This window comes from Carassius gibelio, chromosome A9 (genome assembly GCF_023724105.1).
Source record: "Carassius gibelio isolate Cgi1373 ecotype wild population from Czech Republic chromosome A9, carGib1.2-hapl.c, whole genome shotgun sequence".
Taxonomy (NCBI): Eukaryota; Metazoa; Chordata; class Actinopteri; order Cypriniformes; family Cyprinidae; genus Carassius; species Carassius gibelio.
Genome location: NC_068379.1, coordinates 3,061,051 through 3,085,678, shown reverse-complemented (window position 1 = coordinate 3,085,678; position 24,628 = coordinate 3,061,051). Strand labels below are relative to the sequence as shown.

The 24,628-nt window shown below is 36.3% G+C and overlaps 1 protein-coding gene and 1 long non-coding RNA gene across 5 annotated transcripts in view; one reads left to right on the top strand and one right to left on the bottom strand.

Annotated features, from left to right (window-relative positions):
- LOC128019426 (beta-galactoside alpha-2,6-sialyltransferase 2-like) overlaps positions 1 to 24,628 on the top strand; it is a 62,569-nt gene that overhangs the window by 389 nt on the left and 37,552 nt on the right. Inside the window, exon 2 of one of the 4 annotated variants that reach the window (XM_052605408.1) lies at positions 250 to 309. The exons of 2 other annotated variants lie outside the window; for them this stretch is intronic. The gene's annotated coding sequence lies outside the window, so the exon portion shown is untranslated. Of the gene's footprint in view, positions 1 to 227; positions 310 to 24,628 lie in introns of all 4 variants that reach the window. One more of the 4 variants, XM_052605409.1, reaches the window with a different exon arrangement.
- LOC128019441 (uncharacterized) lies at positions 19,837 to 23,208 on the bottom strand. The gene is made up of 3 exons (XR_008185154.1): positions 22,562 to 23,208; positions 20,835 to 22,438; positions 19,837 to 20,001 (listed from the first exon to the last, which is right to left on the bottom strand). It is a non-coding gene; the product is annotated as an uncharacterized LOC128019441 (long non-coding RNA).

Genomic DNA, 24,628 nt, shown 5'->3' with positions numbered 1-24,628 from the left:
TTCTGTCGCCTCTGTGGACACGATGTATCTATCCTAAAGAAAGAGACGAGATCTGTAATGATTTGAGCGTGTGATTTTGCAGCGATGGCTGCACAACACCTGGATGCTTTTGCTTGTAAACCCTTTGCTAGCTAGGGTTCAAAACTCAGACAGTGTTGAGTTCAGTGTACTTCAAAACCTTTCTCCTCTGTGTTCACTGGCACTTCATTTGCAAATGCATGCTGAAGTTCAGTTCAATCCCTCACACAGCAGACCTGAAGTCCAGTCTGATGGTATCTACAGGATACGCAGGACCCGTTTATCTGCCAGGTGAGCAGACTGGGGAGAACATGTGCTGTTTGGGTGGTAGGGGTGGATTTTTCCGTGCTTTTTTTTTTTTTTTCTTTTTTTTTCTAAATGACTTCCAGATTTCAGATCTTGTTAGGTGCACACATGGATGCTTGTGTTTGTGTGTAGGTGCTTGCTGAAAATGTCCTTTATTGGGATTACCATATTTGGGGCCCTTATTAAAATCTTTAAAGGAGTGTATTTAGAAGGTCTTCTGAAATAGACATAATGTCAGGTGTTTGATGTTTCTTAGTTCAGTAGAAATTGGCTACATGAAGACTTCAAATGCAAAAGCTGCTATAAGTGCCTTCTGAAATTTCTTCTAAAATAAGGATTTCTATTAGACTCATATGGTTGGGTTCAGTGATTTCACTTTATTGTCAGTGAATAGGTCCTTTTCGTTGCTATTGAAGTGAAATAACTGAACGTAAACATTGGAGCCTGACAAAAATGCTAATTTTAGAAGAACATTTCAGACGGCACTTTGAGGCTTTTACATTTGAAGTCTTCACATAATTTCTTTGTGAAGAGATCAAATCAATATCAGTCTGTCTGTCTATAGATATATTTATATGTTGATTTAAATAATAGTAATAAAAGCCAACAATTCCCTGATTAAATTGCTTTTTAAAATGTTATATAAAGTTTATGTGTTTAAATTATATAATTGTCCCTTTTGTGGATTATTATTTAAAACACAGATATTATATGTATTTATGTTTGTACCAAGAGCTCGGCAGCAAATTCCTTGTTGTTTGCACACACTTACTAAATAAAAGCACATTCTGATTCTGTTCTGCACATCATAGGTTGGCGATAAGATGTGCTTATCTTTTGATGATAACTGTTGTTAATAAATTACATCAAGAACAGGAGAAGACCATGTAAGGTTTCTGCAAGTAGGTGTCTAATTTTGTGTGTACATCTGCTGAATCTAGACATGGCAAGGACAAGCAGTGTGACAGACTCAATTCAGATGAAGTCACAAGAACAATGGGACATTTTTGGAGCAGGAAAAAATGCCTATAATGGGAAATGGTGTCTAGAGACTATGGATGCTGGTTTTAAACTAGCTGTAACAGAGCAACAAGACCAGATACAAAGCCTACATTGTGCTCAAAGCACAATCACTTTTACACACTGCAGAACTATAAGAGACTAAATGAGGTGATGTATTTAAAATAAATCTATCCGAGGGTTGTCTCCCCTAAAAATATGATTTAAAAAACAGTCATGTGTTGGGTAGAGTTGCATGTTAATATTTAATACGCATGTTGTAAATCACTTGCACGCTTTCACATGGAGCAGCATTTACTACACAGAGCCGTTGTTCACTGCCAAGCTGCGCAAAATATGATCGTGGTTTATGTAGTTAATGTGTGTAAAAGCATGCAGGTGATGCTGATTACAGAACCGGCTTTAGTGGCAAGATGCGCATTAAATATTGCATGCGATTTATTGTGCAGCCCTAGTATATTGTAGATAACTGCATATAACTTTAGATTAATAATTGTGTAAGTTGTAAAACAACTCAAACGGGGCCCCTAAGCATTGGAAAAGCTTGCCTTTAAACCTTAGACTATTACCTGCTTTTTTTTTTTTTTTTTTTAAATATAAAATAAATGAAATTGTATTTATTAGACTTGGCCTTTGGCTTTTTTTTACCTTCCTTTTGATGTTGGTGATCAATGTGGGTTTCTTTCTATTGAACAGCACATTGTTCAACCCAGTGTTATTTTAATGGTGCTCTATGAAAAAAAAAAAATGCATACATACATACACACACACACACACACACACACATATATATATATATATATATATATATATATATATATATATATATATATATATATATATATATATATATATATATATATATATATATATATATACAGTGGGGATCGAAAGTTTGGGCACCCCTTGCAGAATCTGTGAAAATATGAGTAATTTTAAAAAAATAAGAGAGATCATACACAAAATAAGACAAATTTGGTCATCTTCATCGTTTTCAAAAGTTTTCACCCCCCAGCTCTTAATGCATCTTGTTTCCTTCTGGAGCATCAGAGAATGTTTGAATCTTTTTAAATAGTTGTGTTTGAGTCCCTCAATTGTCCTTAGTGTGATAAGGTGCACCTCAAAATCATAAAGTCACTGCTGGAAAGGGTTCAAATATGATGAGTCCGCTTTGTTAGCAATAATGACATGACCTTTTTTTTTTTTTTAAACAACAAAACACTCCCAATTGTTACCCAAAACTAGGCCAAACTAACCGTGTTTGGAGGGGTCCCCTGTTAAAAATCGGGTTAAGGGTGTAAAATTACATGTTATTGGGGTTGCTTCAACACACGGCAACAGTGATAAAGTAGCCCAATTCCACGGGGAAAACACTGTGACCGATAGTAATGTCTACAATGGACACGAGCGCTGTCACGGCACAACCACAAGCTTGAAGTTTTCTAATTTGGTATGATCTTTCTAATTTGGCCGTTCCTCTGTATACCTACATATCCTTACAACTACAATTTAAGCTGTATTATTTGTGTCCCCTTTAAAAATCTGTCTTGAGAAATGTTGTTTATTCCACCACCCCCAATGAAATCTACACCCCTGAATACTGTAGTTAAAATCACCAGTGATCTGTTAAAAGTAGTTAACTGTGATGATCCGTTTTAAAATACCATTTTCAAAACTACAAAACCACACTTGTATTAACGTTGCTCCTGAGAGGAGAGACCGTATGATCTGGATATGAAAACAGATGCTGTAGGATTGCTGTTGGAGTTCATTCTTCAAAAGAAACATGACACATGCAGGCTCGTCTACCATGTCAGATGACCGTTTCAGACATGTGGCTTATTGACCGTCACTGCATCTTACAGTTCCTGATCAATGATCATGTGGGTTTTATGTTGTATAGATTGTAAGTGGGGTCAGTGGAACACTGTTGTCTTTTAATAGTTTTCAGGTCGGAGCTCTTTGCTTCCCTATATGTTCAATATGCATTTGCCCCCAGTCATGTTACATGTTATATCATATAGGATTCTACAAAAAGTTTTCTGCTGGTCATTTAATAGATGTAAAGTAACCATTTTAACTGATATTTCCAAAATAATCCACATCCAAATTTTGCAGGTCCAACGAAGACCTATGATGGCTAGCTGTAGTTAACAATACATTGTTAATATATTGGTGGTGACTGTTTCTTCAATTAGACTGAAACTATATTGCATTCCATTGTGTTGTATCATATTTTGGTGACAATTTCTTTAGTTGGACTGAAAATTATTGTATTGTATTATATTGACTTATATTATATTGAATTATGTATTAGTGTGTTGAATGAAAACTATGCTTTGACCCCCTCTCCCCCATCCTAAACACCTCTTACTCATCCTTTCCCCCCTCTTTAACCTTTGCTGTTTTCATATGGCCATAGGGGTATTGTTTTGAATGTTGAATGTGACATTGTCACATGACAGACTTGCATTTAAAAAAAATAAATAAATAAATGTTTGAAGCAGTGGAGCAGCCTATGTAGGTGTTTTTCACAATCCAAAAAGGAGAACTGTGGAGCTGCAAGGTAATCCGAAGAGGCAGCTGGGTGAGGAACCGCAGCACAGCTAATTTGCAGATTTAATCAGTCATAACTCATTACATCCCAATGTACTCAAAGAATATCAGGCAAATGTAATTACCACACAACAACTGCTGTAACCTTAACCCATCAGACAGTAAAATCACTTAAATGGTACAAGGTCATTTCAGAAGGACAGCGCAAACAGACAGTTTAATGGATGTTATTACACCCTAGCCAAAAACTCAGTTCTTAAGTGTTAAGGGCCAAAGATTTGTTGTTTTTTGTCCTTCCATTTAGTGAAACAGCCAGCGTTAACCATTAGGCTAGGCGGGGCTGAAGCCCCAAGGCCCAAGCAAGGAAGGCCTGTGATTGGCTTGAAGGACACCGGTATTGCCGAAGCCCCACCACGCCCCTCAATTTTAGCGCTATTATTAGTGGAGTTTTTCTGTAAATTCCACGCATTACCATTAGAGATTAAAATGTCACATTTGAATTTCGTTTACCAATCAAATGTATTTTATTATATATTTTACTTTTGAACGAACTGTGCACATAGCCTACATGCTACGCATAATGTCTTTTCACTTCATTCTGGTGTAATCTAGAAATGGTCATGCAAAGAACAATAAGTAAAAATAAATTCTTAAAAAAGAAAAAAAAAAGAGGAGAGAGGGGGAAAGCACTAGTTTAGTAGTAGTAGTTTATTTTACTAAAGCTGATGATGGAGTGGGAGTTATGGAATCGCAAATGCACCAGACACATGAAGCAGATAAAGGTTAGTTTGATTATTAACTTGATAGATGCCATTTGCTTTTTGTGTTTGAACAAACTCTAGGACTAGTAGCATATTTGCTTATGGGTTGAAAAATGCATTTTTTCACTTCATGTAAGTTTTTCATTTAAACACATTTTTAAGCATTTTGGTAAAAAACAAAAACAAATGAACTGTTCAGGGAAATTTAAGAACTGGGGCAGAATTAATTTTGGCAAATGTGCACGTTAAGATGGTTTCTGATATGCGTGGAGCTCACTTGTTCGTACAGCGCCTGACTAAATTAGGAGTTATTTTTTGCACCTTGTGCTTAGACGTTTGAATACACATAGTTATGTGTCAAAATGCCTGTCTCCTCGTCAACACAGTCATTTTTGTCCTAAATGAACAGTTAAAGCATGCGCACTAATTGGCTATTATGAGATCCTGGCATTATATGATGAGATTTTAAAGAGACATAGTTCAACCAAAAATTTTGGGGGCCTATGGGGGCACAGAAACTGTTTGTTTATCAGTATTGTTCCAAATATATACATCTGCATTCAACAGCAGAAGGAACAACAGAGTGGTCTTGCGCAGTCTGATGCTCACTGATGACAGTTTTATGTTTTTGACTGACTGGGTGTTTTAAAAAGGATAGCTCACCCAAAAATGAAAATTGTCATTTGCTCACCCTTGTGTCTTTCCAAACTCATAAGATGTCGGGGGGTTTTTTGGAACACAAATGAAGATTTTTAATATTCTTTCATCATCCCACACAACCAAAACTTTAATGGATCAAAAAGTACAAGACCTTGTAAAAGAAATGCATATGAATCTGGTCATTTATTGGTTTCATGGACTTTAAATTGAGAAAAGGAAATCTAAGTTCATTAAAAAATATCTTCATTTGTGTTTCAAAGAGGAATGGAAATCATATATCTTTGGAATGACACAAGGACAAGAAACTGATGTTTGGAAGAAGGCTGTTAAAATGAAAATGCCTGAGATTTGTTTTTGTGAGCTTCATGGCATTTTATCTTAAAAGAACATTTAAAGTACCGCACATGTTCGTACTGGTGTCTTATATTTTGCCAACAAATTCCTCAAACGCAACTATAGCTTTGTTTTTTGCTTTAGTTTTTTTGTCTCTGAAATATTCAGTGCTTATTAATTATGCATGAAGAAGAAGCAAAAGTCAAAACATTTTTCCCCAGTTGTGTGCAGAGGAAAACACTGAGATTTAATTACAAACCTTCCCTTTACTGCAAAATAAGCTACAGGCATCTAGCTGGGGTAAAAAGATGCACATGAAACAATTCAAAATTATAATACATATTTTAATATTAATATAATATATTTTGGTAATTTGTAGGCTTTGTAGGACATGCCTTTTTAAAATGGGATTCTGATACCCCTTGTTGTGTATATCCCTTTAGGTGTCTGCTTCAGCTCCCTCTGTATGGTATTGTACTGATTTCACAGCCTGTATTATATAACGTGGCAGCCACATTTATCAACATACGTTTATGTCTTCTGATAAATGGAGTGTCAATGTTTGTCTGGCCTGTTGAGTTTGAGTCTGGCAGCTCAGTTGATGAAAATTGAGTTTTATGCTCTGCAGTCTTTGTTTATTAAGATTGTGTTTTAGTTCTCTTTGTTGTCTTGGTCAGGACCAAAAGAGAAATTGCTAAATTTGGTCCTGGCTCGCTTAGCATTAACACTAAAGCTGCATGATTAATCATTAAAAAATTCTGCATTTCTATGATTTGGCAATTAAAATTTCGGCGAGAGGAGCGTAACTCGCATCTGATCTCTAGATAGCAGGTTCAATGCCGCCTTGATGTCACATCAGATATTGTGAAAGAAATATGTGCCAGTTGCATAGCAAGCACAGTGCACCTGACAGTCGAGAAACGTGTAATTTGAACAGAAAAGAGGCAGAACAGAAGAATGAGTGAGCAGGTCATAAGACTTATGATGGGCCAAATGTGGATTTTTTTTTTTTTTTTTTCTGAAGTGAGGACTTTTTTATTTTCAAACCAGATTATGCAGTTTAGCAAACCACACATTGCAAGCTGTGTTTATTGGTCATTTCTGCACCAAACATTAACACCACCAATCTGTTCAATCACCTGAAACATCATTGCATATTACATTGAGACCGTGGCTTATAAACAAAACCTCTCAATCATATACCAGTGGTAAGACCACACAATCATCAATCAAAGCAACACTATGCAATGCAACACCATTCCCATCAAACTCCCACAAGCAGAAAGAAAGAACTGATGCAATTGCATTTCACCTGGCCAAAATTTGTGGCTCCAGTGATCAAATATGGATCCAAACCTTGATAAGAGCTATTGCATGGCATGCCCTCTATTTTTCACATGCATTACTTGCTATGTACAATACATGTCATGGAACAATCTTGAAGTTCCGCTTCAATGTACAGAATTTCACAGCAAATTAAAAGTTATGGTCCAGCAGAGCAATGGAACCGTACGTGAGCATCCATGTCATTAATGGTGATTTTTGAGTTTTCTGTCTCTGAGGACCACACTGTTGAACCATTAGCACAGGGATTAAGGGATGCTCTTATAAATTTGAAACTGGAAAATCGTCTGTGCATAATGATGATAATGGAGCCAACATTGTAAAGGCCACATCCGTAAATGACTCCACACGATTGCAGTGTTTTGGCCACAGACTTCTTCTCACAACAAGTTTTTAACAAAATAAATATGGTCCTGTGTGTTCACTTTAAAAACTGCTGGGTAAAATATGTGTTGTTTTGACTCAGTGGTTGGGTTAAACATTTTACCCAACCACTGGGTCAAAACAACCCAATTGCTGAGTTTGTCCATATTTTACCCAGCAATGGTTTGTATTTAACCAAGCAATGAGTGTTGTTGTTTTTGTTTTGAATAAGTTGTTGAAACATTATTACAGCATTACTGCTTTAACAGTCAGAGAACAATGGAGTTTAAGCACATGATTCTGAACTTTTGATTCCTTTGTAGTTTGCTTGCGGCTGGTGAGGCATTATGTTTGTATGAGCATGTCTGAACAATTTTAGGAGCTGAGCCATCTAAAATCCCAGAAAGGAAATGACAAGTTCCTGCTGTTCCTTAGAGAAAGACTTCTAAGGACTTCTAAGAACTGAAAAAGAATCATTCTATGTTAACAAAGTTTTCTTTCTCTTGGGGTTGTGTGCTATAGTTTTATTAGAATGGGATTGATTCATTGACAACGTCGTGCTGTTTGTGTGGCAGTGAGTCATAGTCTCGCTGGTCTTAATGCAGGACATGTGAGTGGAAATCATTTCCGAGCTTTATGACATCTCCAACTGTTCTTGGAGATTATCTCTATTCTATGCCTGTATTAATTCATAACACAGTTTAGTCAAATTGATTGATTCTCTAAAGCCAAGCATATTACTTTTGGAATGAGTCCAAAATATCAGTTCTAAGTAAGTGTCATCATGTGTTTAGCCAAACTTTTTTTTTTCTTTAAATGAATAAGCTCTTTGCACTACAATCACTATATCTGCACTGTTTGTTTACTTCACTGGTTTGCACCCTATCTGCCATGTGCCTTGTGCTGCTTTACTTATCTTTCCTTTTATATGACCTATTTGTATAGTTGTACTTTATATTTTTATCTGTGTTTTATGTTCTACTGTAAGTGTTATCTGTATGCACCAAGGGTCTGAGAGTAGCGCAATTTCAATTCTCTGAATGTAAGTACTGTACTGTGGAAGAATAGACAATAAAGCAGACTTGACTACTGTACATTCAGCAGTTTTTCGTGCAACACTCCCAAAATAATAGAAGCCTCAATTAAATTAAAGTTACTTGTGTTGAGAATGAGAGTGAAAGGCATGATTTAGTGTAATATTCGCAGTGTGAGTGGAAAGTGGGTTAAAAAAAGTGCTGTTATTTTAAGTCCATTTAAATATTTTCCTTAACATTATATTCTTGTGCAATGCATCATACAGCATACATTTCTAAAGCTTAAAAGGAACACTCCACTATTTTTGAAAATGGTTTCATTTTCCAACTCCCCTAAAGTTTTACAGTTTTTGAATCCATTCACCCGATCTCCAGGTCTGGCCGTAGCACTTTAGCTGTAGCTTAGCATAGATCATTGAATCGAATTAAACTGTTAGCATCTCAATCAAAAATGACCAAAGGGTTTCTATATTTTTCGTATTTAAAACTTGACTCTTCTGTAGTTACATCATGTACTAAGACTGATGGAAAATGAAAAGTTGTGATTTTCTAAGCTAAAATGACTAGGAACTATACTCTCATTCTGGCGTAATAATCAAGGAACTTTGCTCCCATACCATCATGTGCTGCGTAATATCACCCATGGTACGGCAGAAAAGTTCCTTGATAATTACGCTGGAATGAGAGTATCTTTTTGGCTGGTACTCACCTATTATCGCTCCTGTTTTAATTTCAGCAAATCAGTTCAAGCGAACGCACAAAACCTGATTAATATTCATGAATCCAGCAGCTCATTAATCCTTAGTAATGCTGCTTAGTGAGTTTTATAGTTCTTATTATTGACTAATGACTTCTATGCATTCAAACATGGTTATCAAATTTACTTCTAATTACTTAAGTTATATTAAATAATACTTTATTATTATAAAGCTTCACTGACTGATGTTAAAAGCTTACTGATGTGTATTTTAAAAATCTGCAAATAATATTTTACTATCTATCTATCTCTCAAGCAGTCTGGCAAGTAAACTAAAATATTTACTAGCCAATGGCGATTCAATTGCCAAAGTGTCCGTAGAGGGGTTGGTGTTGTTATCAATGTTTTTTTTTTTTTATTTGTTGATTTTAGTTTTGCTTTATTGAAGTATTGGCACTTGTAACATCCCTACAAATTGTACTTGTTTTGGTGTAGTTCATATTTCTTGTTTCGGTGGCTGGTTGAGTGTAAAGCCACCATGAAGACGTCCATTATGGTGACCGAGGGATGGATTGCTTGCCCACAGGCCTGTGTGTCGCTGCTTTACACTGCTCTCTGGGGAGCTGTCTAATGGGCTGTCAGGTGTCAGGGCAAGCCGCTGCATAACACCAGCCAGACTCTGGCCCAGGGGAGACAGGGGTGTAATTTCAGATGACAGGCAAACGCTGAGGTTCTTGGCAAGTCCTCCAAGCGCCAAGATGGTAAATTTATCTGGGGTGGGCTGTAGACCTCAATGAAATTGAATGAACTTTAATTAGAAGTACACACAGCAAGTGTAATGGAGTCTAAAGGAAAGCTTGTAAACCTCTGAGCTCAATGTGAGCAGGTCACTGTGGTGACAGGTTCAGGTAATTGCTAATTCTGCAGTGTAGAAAATACTATACGCAGATGACTTATCCTGCAGACGTAGCAATTTTGTTATCAAAGACATAATACCTATACTGCTTGTAGACTGTAGTGTGTGTGAAGTATGTTTTTATGACTGTTTACATTCAGGCTCTCATTTCAGCATAGCAATTTAATGACTGATCTTTTGCTTTTTTTTAAATAGTGCTTTATTTTGACCATTTTATACATGCCTTTAATATGCATAAATACATGAATGGGTAAAATACGAATTTAGGTTTCTGCATTAAATTAAATTTACAAAAGTGTTTTTTTTAAATGCATGGAAAGCTCATTAAATGCAAGTAAATTATCTACTTTAACATTACTAATAGTCTTTACTATAGCCACTTGTTCACCAAGTGTTTTGCCTCTGAGAAAATCTGGATTCAAGTATTTGTAAATATTCTAGTTCTACACCACTCCCTCCAATCCGATTGAAATTTTATTTGGATCGCGCCTAGTCAAATTGATTGAGGTCCTTACATGAAGGCTTTATATTGATTGAGCCATCAGTCCAGTTCGAAACAATTATTTGGGTGCATGCAAACATATATTATTATTCTTATGAACCGTAGTTCTCGCATAGCCGCACAACCACACTACAGTATAGAAGAATCTATTTTTAAAAAATAGGTTGTGATGTTTCTACATTTGCACAGTAGCTTTGCATGTTTTGTGGCCCAGGAGCTATCAGAGCAGTTGGTTTTCAGCTTGCTGCTTCCAAATGCCCTTTCAGAGAGGATGTTTTGTTAAAGCATTTTTTCCCATGTATCTGCTGTGAGTCTTATGTAATTTTTCTTGCACATTAGTCACTTTCATGAAGTGTTATATATTTGATATGGCAACCCTGTTTGATTGAAGCTGATATTTGAAATCCAATAGGCTTTATTTATTGTGCCTGTGCCAACCAACCTGTTGTTAAGATGGGAATGTTGATGGATTTTTCCGATTACAGTAGAAGGAATGTTAGATATTTCACTTAGAAATATCTTGGGGAACTTGTCGTATGTCGGCTGGTTGACAGTCTGTGCTGTGTGAAGACCTTTGATGCTTCCAGGAATCTATTGAGAAGCGATCATCCTGCTGTTAGCAGAGGTAGAACGCTGTCTTTGTGATGCAGAGCTCTCAGTAATTTGTCAAAGATGACTGCTGGGAAGTGCAGTTTGTACTGTACCTCCTGGGAACTTTTCTTCAGCTCTGTGTTTTTGGCGATTATTTCATTTAGCGCTTCTGCTTCTGGAAATACCCCTCTTATACAGTTCCCTGTTTGTTTCCCTGGCTCCGTTACTCCGCCCCGCCCACAGACAGCACCGCGCTCGGAGAGACAGCTGTCCTGATTTTTTTGTCCCAGTCCAGCCCTGATCCCGAGCATCCCCTGTTGCGCTCAGGGGATTGAGAGCTATGTGACGATAACTGCTCACTTCATCACAGCAGACTGAGAAATGAGGAGTCGGGGTATTATGTTATAAAGAAGATATTATGTCATGTGCACTAAGTTGATTTCATATATTTTAATTTAATAATTTAATGTTAATAAAAAAAGACAAAACGTATGTTTATTTTTCTTGGCTTTTTTTGTTTTTGCTGATCCGAAAAATGATCCGATCCATACAAGGACGAGCGAGCGCGGGTTTGACTAATGTATTTGGAGGTTATTGCTCACGTCTCGTTCTGCACATATCCAAAGGTTTCCATATTTGCAGTGTATCTGAATGTTAAACTATAATATATATATTATATATAAACTAGACGGAACAAATCATCCTCTTCACATGAGCAAAAACGTCCTTGGCATAACACCAGAGAGGACCGGTATAGGGTGTATTTAAACTGACCAGTGTAACTTTTTAAATGTTTGGTTGACTGTACTTTATTTTAATAATGAACAGACTGCGATGTAAGTTCGAAATTAGAATGCACTTTAGATGTTCTGTGTCATTTATACCAAACACAAATGTTGCTAGTTGCTAGTGTGTTTGCAGCACTACTGTTATTTATTTTTTATATATTTATTTTTTTATATTTTTCAGTTTAATTGATTTTTATTTCTACAATTGTATTTATTTAAATGTATATTTAAGTTTACATTTATGTTCCAACAAACTTTAAAAATTCTACTTGATAAATGTAAATGCTCTAAAACTTTTATGTAAATGATTGACCTATATATATATATATATATATATATATATATATATATATATATATATATATATATGTATGTGTGTGTGTGTGTGTGTGTGTATATATATATATATATATATATATATATATAATATATATATATATATATATATATATTACCTGTTTTATATATTTAATACTTGGTCAGTTTATTCATTTGTTTGGTTAACTTTGGATACATTTTTTATTTTAATACCATGCAGTGCACTAAATTAAGATTCGAGAGATGGTTCAAGTCAGTGCTCAATAAATGATAGGTTTAGAAAGGTTGTGCATCCACTTATTATTAGTGTGACATTTTAGCATGCAAATCAAGGGGAAAACTCCAAGATATCGGCCCTAAAAATCGGCAGCACATATCGGCCATCGGCTGACCCTGACCTCTAAACATTGGCATCGGCATCGGCTATAGAAAAACCCATATCGGTCGACCTCTACTTCATGTTGTCAAAGCTTTCTTTGTCAAATGCTCTTCTCTTGAATCCTGGAAAAAAGGAAATGGAACACTGTTTTCAAATAAATAAAACAAGCAACTGTTTTCATGATTTAATAGTAATAAGAAATGTTTCTTGAGCAGCATAGAGCATATTATGATTTCTGAAGCATCTAACTGATGGACTAGTCTGTTGTAGCTGGTGCCATCATCTTTTCCATGGTATGTTTGATCAGCATCATGAAAGAGTCCTAAAACTTTAACAGAGTCCACAGGAAGCTTGGCTCAGTTATCAGACACTGCCTTCGCACGGTGAAGTGATTGCTGAAGGAGAACTCTCTCTGTAATCCATTGTGTAGCATGAATATCACCATTAGCCTGGCACACAGCTGAGACAAAAGAGCACATTCAGCAACAAACTGATTGCACCATGATGCATGAAAAGAGACCAATTTTTTTATTTTTCTGAAAGAAGTCTCTTAACGGACTGTCATACTACTGTCATACCAACGTGACCTCATGAGAATACGTGTGTATTTTTACGTTAAATGTGGTTCTACCACACGTACATTTACTTACGTTTTCATGCACATAAAAACGTACAACTTAGACGTATTTATAGCAGTAAAACGTACAAATACTTACGTGTTAGCAGCTAAAAAAGCGTAAATAATCTAACGTAAAGTGTGAATTTATATGAATTCCCATGTATTAATATTAAAATTGTGGCTTTAATGATTTAAATCTGTTGTATTTAATTGTCATATCAATAAATGTTTTTATTGAATTTATTGAAAGCAGTTTACTCATCTACTTAATAGGAAATAACATTTCTGTGCATGCTGCAAACCATAGATACACAAAAGCACAGTATAAAATTATAAATCACATCCATTTTATTTGTTGCTGTACTCCATATCTTTAGAATCCAGATGTTTGTAAGGAACTATCCATATCAATCGATCTTCATCTTCATTCTCAGCAACAGCGTCCGTCACAGTCAAAGCCCGCGCTCGTTATGATTCAAATTTGAAAATAGCGCCAGTGCGCCACAGGAACGTTACGACATGGTTTACGGCACTGATATCGAACTCTCATTGGTTCTCACCAGGGGGCAAGGAACTCGACCGGAAGTTGAAGTCGGGTGGGGGCTGCCATCTTTTAGCAGAACTTCACTTGTGTTAGCATTCCCATTGACTCCCATTCATTTTGGCGTCACTTTGATAGCGAATAACTTTACATCTGAGGCGTTTAAAGACTCCGTTTGTCCATTATTTATTTCTAAAGATACACGACAATGTATAAAGGGCTCCATTACCTTCTATGTTACATTATGGCCCCGTATAAACAGTTTTTGTAAAAAATAGGCTAACGATTGCATCATAACCACTCGTCTCTCTGTCGCATTACCGTACAGACAGGAGGAGAAACTCGCAGGCAATTAACTTAATATGGCGTACTGGCGTTACATTTTAAAATACTATACAAAATAATTAATCAGAATACTTACTCCTGCTCACTCACGACAAAGAACTCCCCGCTCAAGCTCGCCGTCTCTGCAAGATTAACGATGGCAGTTTGCACGCACAGCCACTTAGAAGATTTACATCTGTCAGACAGGTTGCTGACGTCGTCAAGCTTCGTTTGAGTCTGCGCGTCAGAAACGGAAGTGCTAAAAAAACGCTAAAACTGGGCTTCATTTGTCTCAGTTGAGTTCCAATGGGGTCGCTGTGTCCATTTCTTTTACTGTCTATGGTTCTCACATAATTCGTCACAGATTGCGACATGTCGTGTTTCAGTTGACAGACATTTGAAATCAGTACTACGCCAGTGCGCCTTCATGGAGAGAAGACAGATTCATAATTTCACAGATTAATAAATTAAATTCTGCTCTCTACCCTATAAAAACAATTAGGCTACCTCCAGAGAGTACTGCGACTGGAACTCATTATCATTTGAACTACTTTTGGTACCACTTTTGATATTTTTTCGCAAAAAATAAATGATTAACATTATGTTTGTTTGTCTGTTATTTGTTTATTTATAACAGTAATAAGAAATGGTTATGGGTAGGTTTAGGGGTAGGTGTAAGATTAACGTTAATGGCTCAAAATAACATTTTAATGTTATATTTTTACTAAAATTGTGTTTTATTATGTTTTATTCTTTTAACATTCTGTATGAAATGGGTAGGTTAAGGTTCGGGTGAGGTATAGGGATCTTACATTTATCAAAAAAAAATATATAAAAAATATACATAAATATTAAAAAATGTATCCGATACGCATTGAAAAGTAGTTTCATGAGCAAATTTCTATGGATAACTGACTGGTCAGAGAACACGTTCTATCTGTACGTATTTGAGGTTGTTTTTACGTAAACTTCGATACGTATTGAACCTGTAATTACGTCCAGATAATACGTAAATGACACTGTAAATACGTAAAGGCACATACGTATTGGACAGTTTTAATTTACGTCTAAATATGTACGTTTTGATTGTGAGATCAGGCTGGTCATACTTGTTCCATTGACTTCCTTTCACAATCATGTTAATTGTAGTTTAAAATAATCAAATAATAAAGAAAAAAAATTAGTGCTGTCAATCGATTAAAAAAAATTAACTAATTAATCGCACAATTTCTTAAAATTAATCGCGATTAATCGCGATTAATCGCAATTAAAAGACTGAAACTTTTTGGATATGTAAATGTAAAATTTAAATAATTAATGTAAACTCAAGACAAAGAAACTATTTAAATTCAAAATATGATTGTTTATTGGAATTTTTGTTTAACTTGTAAAACAGATTTTCTCATGTAAACAACATACCTGCAATAAACCATCAATATCCTCCAAATTAACTGTTGGCTTGAAAGCCATATTTATTACAGAAATAAAAACACAGGCATGTAAGTACCATTTGAATTTCAAAACAATCAATGCCAATAAAAAACAAAAATGATTTCCATGTTGAATTCTAAGTGGACTGCAAAAAAATTCCAAAGTATAGTCATTGCCAGTGCTTTAAGTGGGCCAGTATGCACCAGTACCGCCACTTCCAAATATAGCTCTTGAGCGTACCGCCACCTCTCCGTGCGCCCAGAACGTGCTTTTAGCGTACCGGTACGCTCATTTGGACATCTGTTTTAATAGGGGTTTTAATCTTTTACCTGCACTGCCGATTTTCAGAGCGCCCTTCACAATGCAAGCTTCCTAATTCATCCCACTCAGAGCAGAAACTACATTACCCATTCACCCTTAAGTTATACAAGTGAATAGCGCATGTGTCGCTTTTCCCACTGTTAAGTGTCAACAACTCAACGTGGCCGGAGAAGGTGTGTGAAACTCGTTGTGAGTTATACTAAAGCAAAATCTTGAGTATTTATTGTCTGATAAACAGTAAAAACTGTCTGCGGAGGTTGAGTCGTCCTGCAGCCCCCGCTGGCTGTTCATTGGCTGCAGCATCTTTTTTCTAAGTTCTAAAAAAATACCGTAGACGGCAAGGCAAAAATTTAGATATTCATTTATCTAATAAATCTATAGCCTATGCACAAAGACAATATGATCTTTTTGTCCCCTTTTTGTTTTAAAGCTTGATGAAGAGAGAGAGCGCAAGTTGCAGGAGCTGAGGAGGACAGTGATGCACGCGTACAGGAGTGATTGACAGTTCGCGGCACTGTGTACAAAAAATACTCCGCTACACAATTATTTCTTTATTTTCGTTTAAGCTTATTAACGTTAGCGTTACAGAAAGGTCTGATTTACGCACTGTTACAGTCATTGTTTTTTTTTTTTTAAACAATGACATTTGAGTTCATGATTTTAATGTTGCTGTTTCTTGTGGCAGACTGAATGAAGAGTAATGTTTCTTGTGGCAGACTGAAGAGTAATCCGGCAGGGTTTTATACTGAAACTTTCCGTCTAAAAGTCCTTCCTTGGTCTTATCCATATTTCTTTGCACGTTGAACACACATAGGCCACAACTGGAAATAAAAAAAACTGCAACCGCGTTAATTGCGTTATTTTTTTTTTAACGCGTTAAATATTTCAAATTAATCGAATGCGTTAACGCGCTAATTTTGACAGCACTAAAAAAAAATATATAATTTTTGGGTGAACTATCCGTTTAGTTATATCAGGTGGCGGCTATAATAAGCCTCCAATCTGCCCTACATGTGGATTCATGTTAGTGTGTATTCATATACACTTCCTGTTTCATGGTAGTGGACTCTTGTGTATTTGTGTGTGGCAATTTGGGTGTGATTGCCAATAGTCATGTATGTGAGAATTGGCTTCAGTTCATCAGAACAGTTGGGAGACTGTCTGTCTCCTCCCAGCTGAATACGAGACGTCATCCTGTGCCCAGGTACACAGCATCTTTCTAATCTGCCGCTTTCAGGGTCGGAGTTCATCCATGTTTCCTGTGGAACAGATGGAGCCTGGTGTGAGGACAGGTGTGTGTGCAGACCTTGTGATTCTTCTCTTCACCTGAACAAGCTTTACTTTAGAAACAGTTTTTCTCTTATTTGTACTATATAGATTGTATTGTCATACAAGTTGTAGCATTTAACACTCTGTAGGTCAGTATTTGGGGTCACAGAAATGATAAATGTCCAGCTATATTGCCAAAACAAGGCTTTATTGGAGACACTGTAGCACTATATACATTTTTCTGAGATCCCAGAAGTCCCAAAGAGGGAGACATTTTTTTTTCTTTTTCTCAGCTCTGACATGATCAAAAGATGTTTGCTTTCTTTCCTCTGAGATAGTTGCTGTGCTTGTGCATGACTCTTAGGAGAGCCCTTATGGAGGACTTGGTTTAAAACCAGGCAGGGAGCTTGCCGTGTGTGTGTGTGTGTGCGTTTGTGTGTGTGTGCGTGCGTTTGTGTGTGTGTGTGTGTGTGTGTGTGTGTGTGTGTTTGACTGACAGTCTGCAAGATGCCTGGAATGAGGGCCGAAACGGTTGCCTGCAGGGTGAGTGCAATACCTCATGTTGAGCGCCAGCTTGGCGCACACACAGATACTAGCTCTGTTCCAAAACCTAATGGGCTGCCTATATGGTTAGCTACCTTCAAAGGCACCATCTTATTTCTGACTGAAAGATCTGCATCAGGGCTCATCATCTCCAGTCTATAGGCGGCCGGTGTCCTTTGGACTTTCAATCTAACTTTAATTAAACAAAACTGTCTGCAACGTGAAAGTAATTCTGAACACTTGATTACCTAGTTCAGGGGATTCATGCTAGACAGAGCAGGACAATGGAACTCCAGATCTGAATTATTTTCAGTGTGGAGTGAACTTATCAACATTTCACTCAAAATGTTTCTGTATAATAGGTATAACAATGTTTTACCTGTATATCGTGCATCCCTGTGTTTCTGTGTTGCCCAGGTGGGTAAATTTTTTATTTGTTTGTTTGTTTCCTGGAAAATCACAATTCAAAGTTTTATTAAAAATTTTGTCATGTTGGTTTTATTATTTTTGGAAGTTGTATGAGCAGTGTAGCCAAACGAATTCCCCTATTTTAAAACTAAAGCCTTTTTCAAGGTAACAAAATTTAAAGGTCCCATTCTTCGTGATCCCATTTTTCAAACTTTAGTTAATGTGTAATGTAGTTGTTAGAGTATAAATAATATCTGTAAAATTCTAAAGCTCAAAGTTCAATGCCAAGCGAGATATTTTATTTAACCGAATTCGCCTACATCTAATGACCAGTTTGGACTACAGCCCTCTAGTTCCTGCAGTAATGAAATCACTAAAACCGTTTTTTGACTAACCTCCGCCCACATTAATACACAAAAAGGGGGGCGTGGCCTTGTTGCCCTCACACGGAGGATGAGGAAGAGTTGCGTTTGAAGAGTGCGTTTGTCGCCATGTTGTCGAAACGCTGTTATTTTCATCTCTGAGTCCAATCACCTTTGTTTGGGCTTCCCAGGGACGCTGTACTTAGAGATTAATGGTTACAATTTGTTTAACTCTGTGCCCGAAAATGATAATCCACATGTGAATCTATGTGCAGCACATTTAGCTGAGGACAGCTTCCTCAATCTCAATCAGTTTAATGCCGGATTCGCACAAAGATTATTCTTGAAAGATGGAGCAGTTCCCTTTTTGTCTGGAGAAGGCATTGTTTATGGTCCACAACCAGTAAGTAGACTTGTGCCGGTATTCGGTAATGCAATATATTGCGGTGATTAGTATGCACAATATTGTTATAGTGGGCACTTCTAAATACCGTGAATAAATATACATTACAAATTATTCAGAATTTGGAATGCATTTTAAGAATAGTACCCTGCTAACAACATTACGTAACTGTTACGTAACTGCGACGTAATCTGGTGACCAAAGTTTCGTCGTGGCGACGTAACTAGTTTCGTCGTGGCGACGTAACTAGTTACGTCGTGGCAACCGGAAAAGTGAAAGGTGCGTATACGTCGCCACAACGTAACTTAGTGACGTTGCCAGTAAGTAACTGCGACGTCGTGGCAACGTCGCGGATCGGTGGTCGTGTGCTGGTAATCAGTTGGTTATATTTTTTTTTTTTATAATTATTCTATGGGCGGACATGCAGCACTTGAACCTAATTTATGTCCTCATATGCCCAAACTAATTTAAATGATGTTTCAGCAGCTGTGAATGATGAATACATACTCGAAATTAATTCAGTTAATTTATTAACAAGCAAATATGAACAGTAATACACCCAGATTATTAATAAAAACAGGATATACAGCGAAATATGAATGAAAGCATTCAGCCCATACAGAAGCACATAGATTGAGATATATTAATAATGAATACATTTCCATATATTTAAATATCTATACCCTTCTGTAAGCATCCAGGGTCAAAACATTATGCACAAACATGCATGTCTTAGTAAGCACTCAGTACACTGCATTTAAATATTATCATTAACAATGCACACATTCATCAACTAACCACAAGCTCCCACAATAATACGTCAGCTAATAAATAACAAATAATTCATTGAAAATAATATGCAATAGCTTATGAACAGATGTATTATAGCAAATCAAGTTTAATGAATCTCACACCTATCATACAGCATTATGGCCAGTTCACACTGCCACAAAAATATATATGTATATATGTATATATAAGCAAGTAACATTAAATTCTAAAATCTTAAGTAATTCTTACTTTCTCCATTCTTTCAATATTCAAGTGTTCGTGTGCCTGAGTAATATCTGCATCCCCCGAAGTCTGAAGAGAACACAATATGCTAGTAGACAGCAATCCTCGTGAGAGAGAGGTCTGGTGTGGAGGGTGGATCTGGAACTGACTTCTCTTGATTATCTGTTTTCACAAACTGCCCTGAAATACAATTCAAACATTAACAATGATTGTTATAAATGTAATGTTAGGCTCTTAAATTCATAATGCTTGTTTTGGAAATATAGTTAATATCAGTAATATGCAGCATGCACGATACAAGGAAGTGGTCAGTAACAACACTTTGAGGTATGATATCTATATCAGTAAAAAGGCTACCTTTAAGAAAAAATGAAATGAATAAATTAAGTTGTGTTATGCATTCAAATAGTTAGACATGCTAAAATACAGAATTTGTTAACAATAATAATAAAAAATAATATGCTGGGGAAAAAAATAAACATTTCATAGGGCCCTAAATATGTTTTTTTTTACGTTTAATAAACTGATGTGAAAATGTATGTACTACGAAAAAGGAGTAGAGAAAAATGAAATATTTATTTTATCATTGAGGATTTCTTAAAAACAAAAAAAAAATCTTGTCTCGCTCTCATGCCCAGTCTCGTGTCTCGTCTCGTCTTGTGGGATAAGTGTCTCGTCACACCCCTAGTAGCCAGAGCAAGAGATACATTAGATTTCTTTTGCATGTCTGACAGTCTAAAATTAAGCAGAAGTATTTCGAAAGAGTTAAACCTGTATCCTGTTTTCTGGGTAACATTGAGAATATCACTATATATTGTTGCAACACCTCCGCCACGACCAGGCTGACGGGGCTCATGTTTATAGCAGTAGTTTGGTGGAGTTTAGACGAATGCTAAATCAAAAATGCCTGTCAAAATTAACACTGGAACAAACACAATTTTTATTGTAGTAGTACTTCTATTTGAGCGTGTAGAACACAAGTCATCATAACAGTTATTTGAGAATTGGCTTACTAGTCATATGGAGCGAAGTGTCCTGGAGATGTTGTCCAACAGGAGATCTAAAAAGCCTAGGACGCTCTCAGAAAAGATTCCAATTATTAACAAAAAGCAGTTTCTGTTATTTACACCATGACTATAACCATTCGTTTAAAGCAAAAAGTCTGCTGAACCTTTCATGTCCTCATCTATATGTGGGAAGTGGTCCTGACACGATTATCATCATGCAGGCGATATGCTGCGCACCATCTTGATCAGGCTCCTGAAGTCTCTCTTCAGTGTCTATGTCTGATGTAGCATGGTGTTGTTAACCCCAGCGTGAAGCACGACCGCTCCGATGCTCCCCTCACCCTTCAGGATCACGGGAATCTGTGCAGAAATATAAAGAACATGAGCACCAGGGAAGCAGTGAGTGTGGACTTTACCTTCAGCTAACATAGCACGAACGTGCCGGATGATGGAGTCTCCGATGATCACAGCGTTGCGTTCTGTCTCGCGAAGTGGAGCGAATCGGGTTCTGGTGGAGATCCTGAAGACCGGAGGCGGCGGATGGAGAGAGGTCGTCGCCCAGGGCCTGGATCATGTCTTACACTGTAAAATAGGGTGAAGGACATCTGGGAAGATCGCATCCTGGGTACACCGGGCCTTTGCAGAGAACCACACAGAGTAGAGGTGGTAGTAGGGTTAGCTGTATACTTACCCTGGACTTATGAGCATCAACCCCTGAATATTTCCAGCACAGCTCTCCACTCGCTCAGCTGGGCCTGCTTCTCCACAATATCATGGATCTGTTTCTTCACGGCCTCCAGCTCCTTATTAGAAATACACAAACTAGAGAATAGGGGAAATGCAGAAAAGAAAAATAGTAATATGGAAAACATACAAAAATCTTAAGATACCAGAATTCACATGTTTAGATTTTACAAATGCATGATGATATATTGTAAAAAATAAATATGAAGTAATTTAATAAGCTTTGTAGCATCACCTGTGTTTTTTATCTCTGTCAGCAGCTCCCTTTAGACATTTTCTTGGAACTTCCCCTCTGTTTTAGAGGGTTTTTAAGACACTTCTGAAATCACTGTACAATTTTTTTTAATCAATATTTGTTTACAATGATAAATCAGAACAAGCTTGAAACAGTGGTTTGAAATAGTTTCAGCCCATTTTAGACCGCGAGTGACGTCACTGATAGACTCTACAGTGCAGACTTTTAGGTTAAATTAATTAGCTTAACTTTACTTCATTTATCTATTGACAAATTACCATCAAAAACATTTACAAAGCAATCAAAACCGATCCTTTACCCATGTAATTAAAAGCCCAAACTTTCATTAATAAGAGCTCAAATCTAATATGCTATAACGTTAATTATGTTTCTATGCTAGCGTAATACTTGATAGCAGACATTTCAGGAAAAATACCATAATCACAGAGGTATAAATATTAACAAAAAGTACTTAAAGTAGACTGTGGATAATATTAACGTGTTACTTAACAAATCTGTCGCAGTTGTTGGCCTTTTCTTTGGTATAACAGACGAGAAACAGAAAAAATGTCAGACGAGTCCTCTCCTCTCCAGCAGCTGATGTGTAGCGGTTGCCATGGTAACTCAACGGCTAGAAGGCCAATAAAAACAATAAAATAATAAAAAAAAGGTTTTAGCGACGTTAGACTTTTGTTTTTACTTTGTTTTATACATTTTATCAACCCACTTATTTATTATAAATTGTAAGACTCACCTCAGAAAGCTAAATTCTCCAGTCAGACACAGTTGAAGTGAAAAGTGCGTCAAACAAACGCGCTGTCCTTCTGATACAACAGTCTCTGCTGCAGATGAGATGATGAGCCAGTCTGTGTCATTATTTCACGTTATAACTCCATACGAGATAGAAAGTTTCACAACTCTTTTCTTGTCAATACTGTGCGCGCGGTGCGTCAGTTGTGGAAGCGCGCGCCTCTATGTCACGTCATTAAAAGCTTAAAAGCATGTCCATATTCTGACTTGTTGAAAATAAACATATTTTATCTTTATGGAACGTTTAATCTTGTGTCTGAAGTTTAATCACACTTTTTAAATAGCTCTATACTCAGAGAGCATATAAAGAACGTACAAAAAATATGGTAATGATATTACGTGCATACGACGTTGTAGTTACGTTGCCAGTAAGTCATGAAGTTACCAATATATTACCAACAGAGGACCTATCTGGGACGTTCTTGGTTATCTGGTCACGTTGGAAGGACGTACTGACGACGTTGTGAGTTGGTAATGTGATGGTAATAAAATTACGGGAATGCGACGTCGTAGTTACGTTGTCAATTGGTAAGTCATGGAATTACCAAAAATTACCAGTACGTTACGTAACTGTTACGTCGTGTGTTAGCAGGGTATTCCCATCAGTTGCTTAAAATGCACAACACCACTGTGTGCTGCTTGAAAGAGCGCATGCGCTTTGATGTGAACAAGCACGCATGAGAAGCACATTGTTAGTTCATGGTAATTCACAGTGCATTAACTAATGTTAACGAGCACAACTTTTGATTTAAATAATGCATTAGTAAATGTTGAAATTAACATGAACTAAGACTTATAAATGCTGTAGAAGGATCATTCTTGCTTAGTTCATGTTAACGAAAGTAGTTAACTAACATTAACTAATGGCACCTTATTCTAAAGTGTTACCAAATAATCTTAAATAACCATTCAGATTAGTGTTTTCCCTATGGTGTTTATTACAGAACCAACTACTGAAATATTTAGACTTAATAGGTTATTTATCTTCAAACATTAATTTTTAATTTTATCTGGACTACAAATGCCCTAGATGTGTTTTGGTCTTTTATTGTTCATTGACACTTTACATTATGGCTTCATTAGTTAACATAAACTGCCAATGAAAAAATTATTCTGAACATTCATTAATCTTAGGTATTCCAATATTTAATAACACATTGTTAAAATTGAAAGTTGCAACTGTGTTATTTAATGAGCTAACATGAAGTAAGACTTGTATTTTTTAACAAAGATTAATAAATTCTATAGTAAATGCAGCTATTGCACATTGTTTAGCTGTGCATTTATTGAATGGGCACTATGCGATGTCCGAATTGATTACACTGTATTTCATGTAAAATAATTTTCTATTTTTTATAAATAAACTTGCCTTGCCTTAACTAATGAGGTCTTACTGTAAAGTGATAAATGGGTCATTCTACGGAAATGTCCATTTTTCTGTCCCTAGCCTTTACAGAAATATTACACTTGAAAAACACTTTAGGTTTACAATTTTTTTATATTTTAAAATGAAACAATATGTTATTTGAACAATTACACTTTCTTGAGCCATCAATGTGGCAATATTTGATTTTTATTAATTAATTAGAATTCCAAGCACCACAGAAGTGCTCGTCCCCACAGTCATGTACAGAGGGAAAATGCTTTATTTTGAGGTCAAAAACAGTGTTTTCTTTCATTTGAAATACAACCATGTGTCCATAACTATCAAATATATGATGTAAATTACATTAAAAAACAAAATGCTAAATAAATATTATAAAATATATAAAGAAAGTAGTGGTCCCCTGGAGTTGTGTCACTGGTGTTACCGTTTAACAAAAAAAGCTCTTATTTTGAAATAACAATCACGCTGATGACATCACTCGACTTCCTTCTTCCAATTTTCTGGAGATCTATGAAGAGAAGCCCATGGTAAGTCCACTGTCTCTTTTCAATTATCAGAAATCTTCTCATTTATCTCATGATTTCATATGAAGCTTTTAGTTGAAGTCACTGGTATGACCTCTTT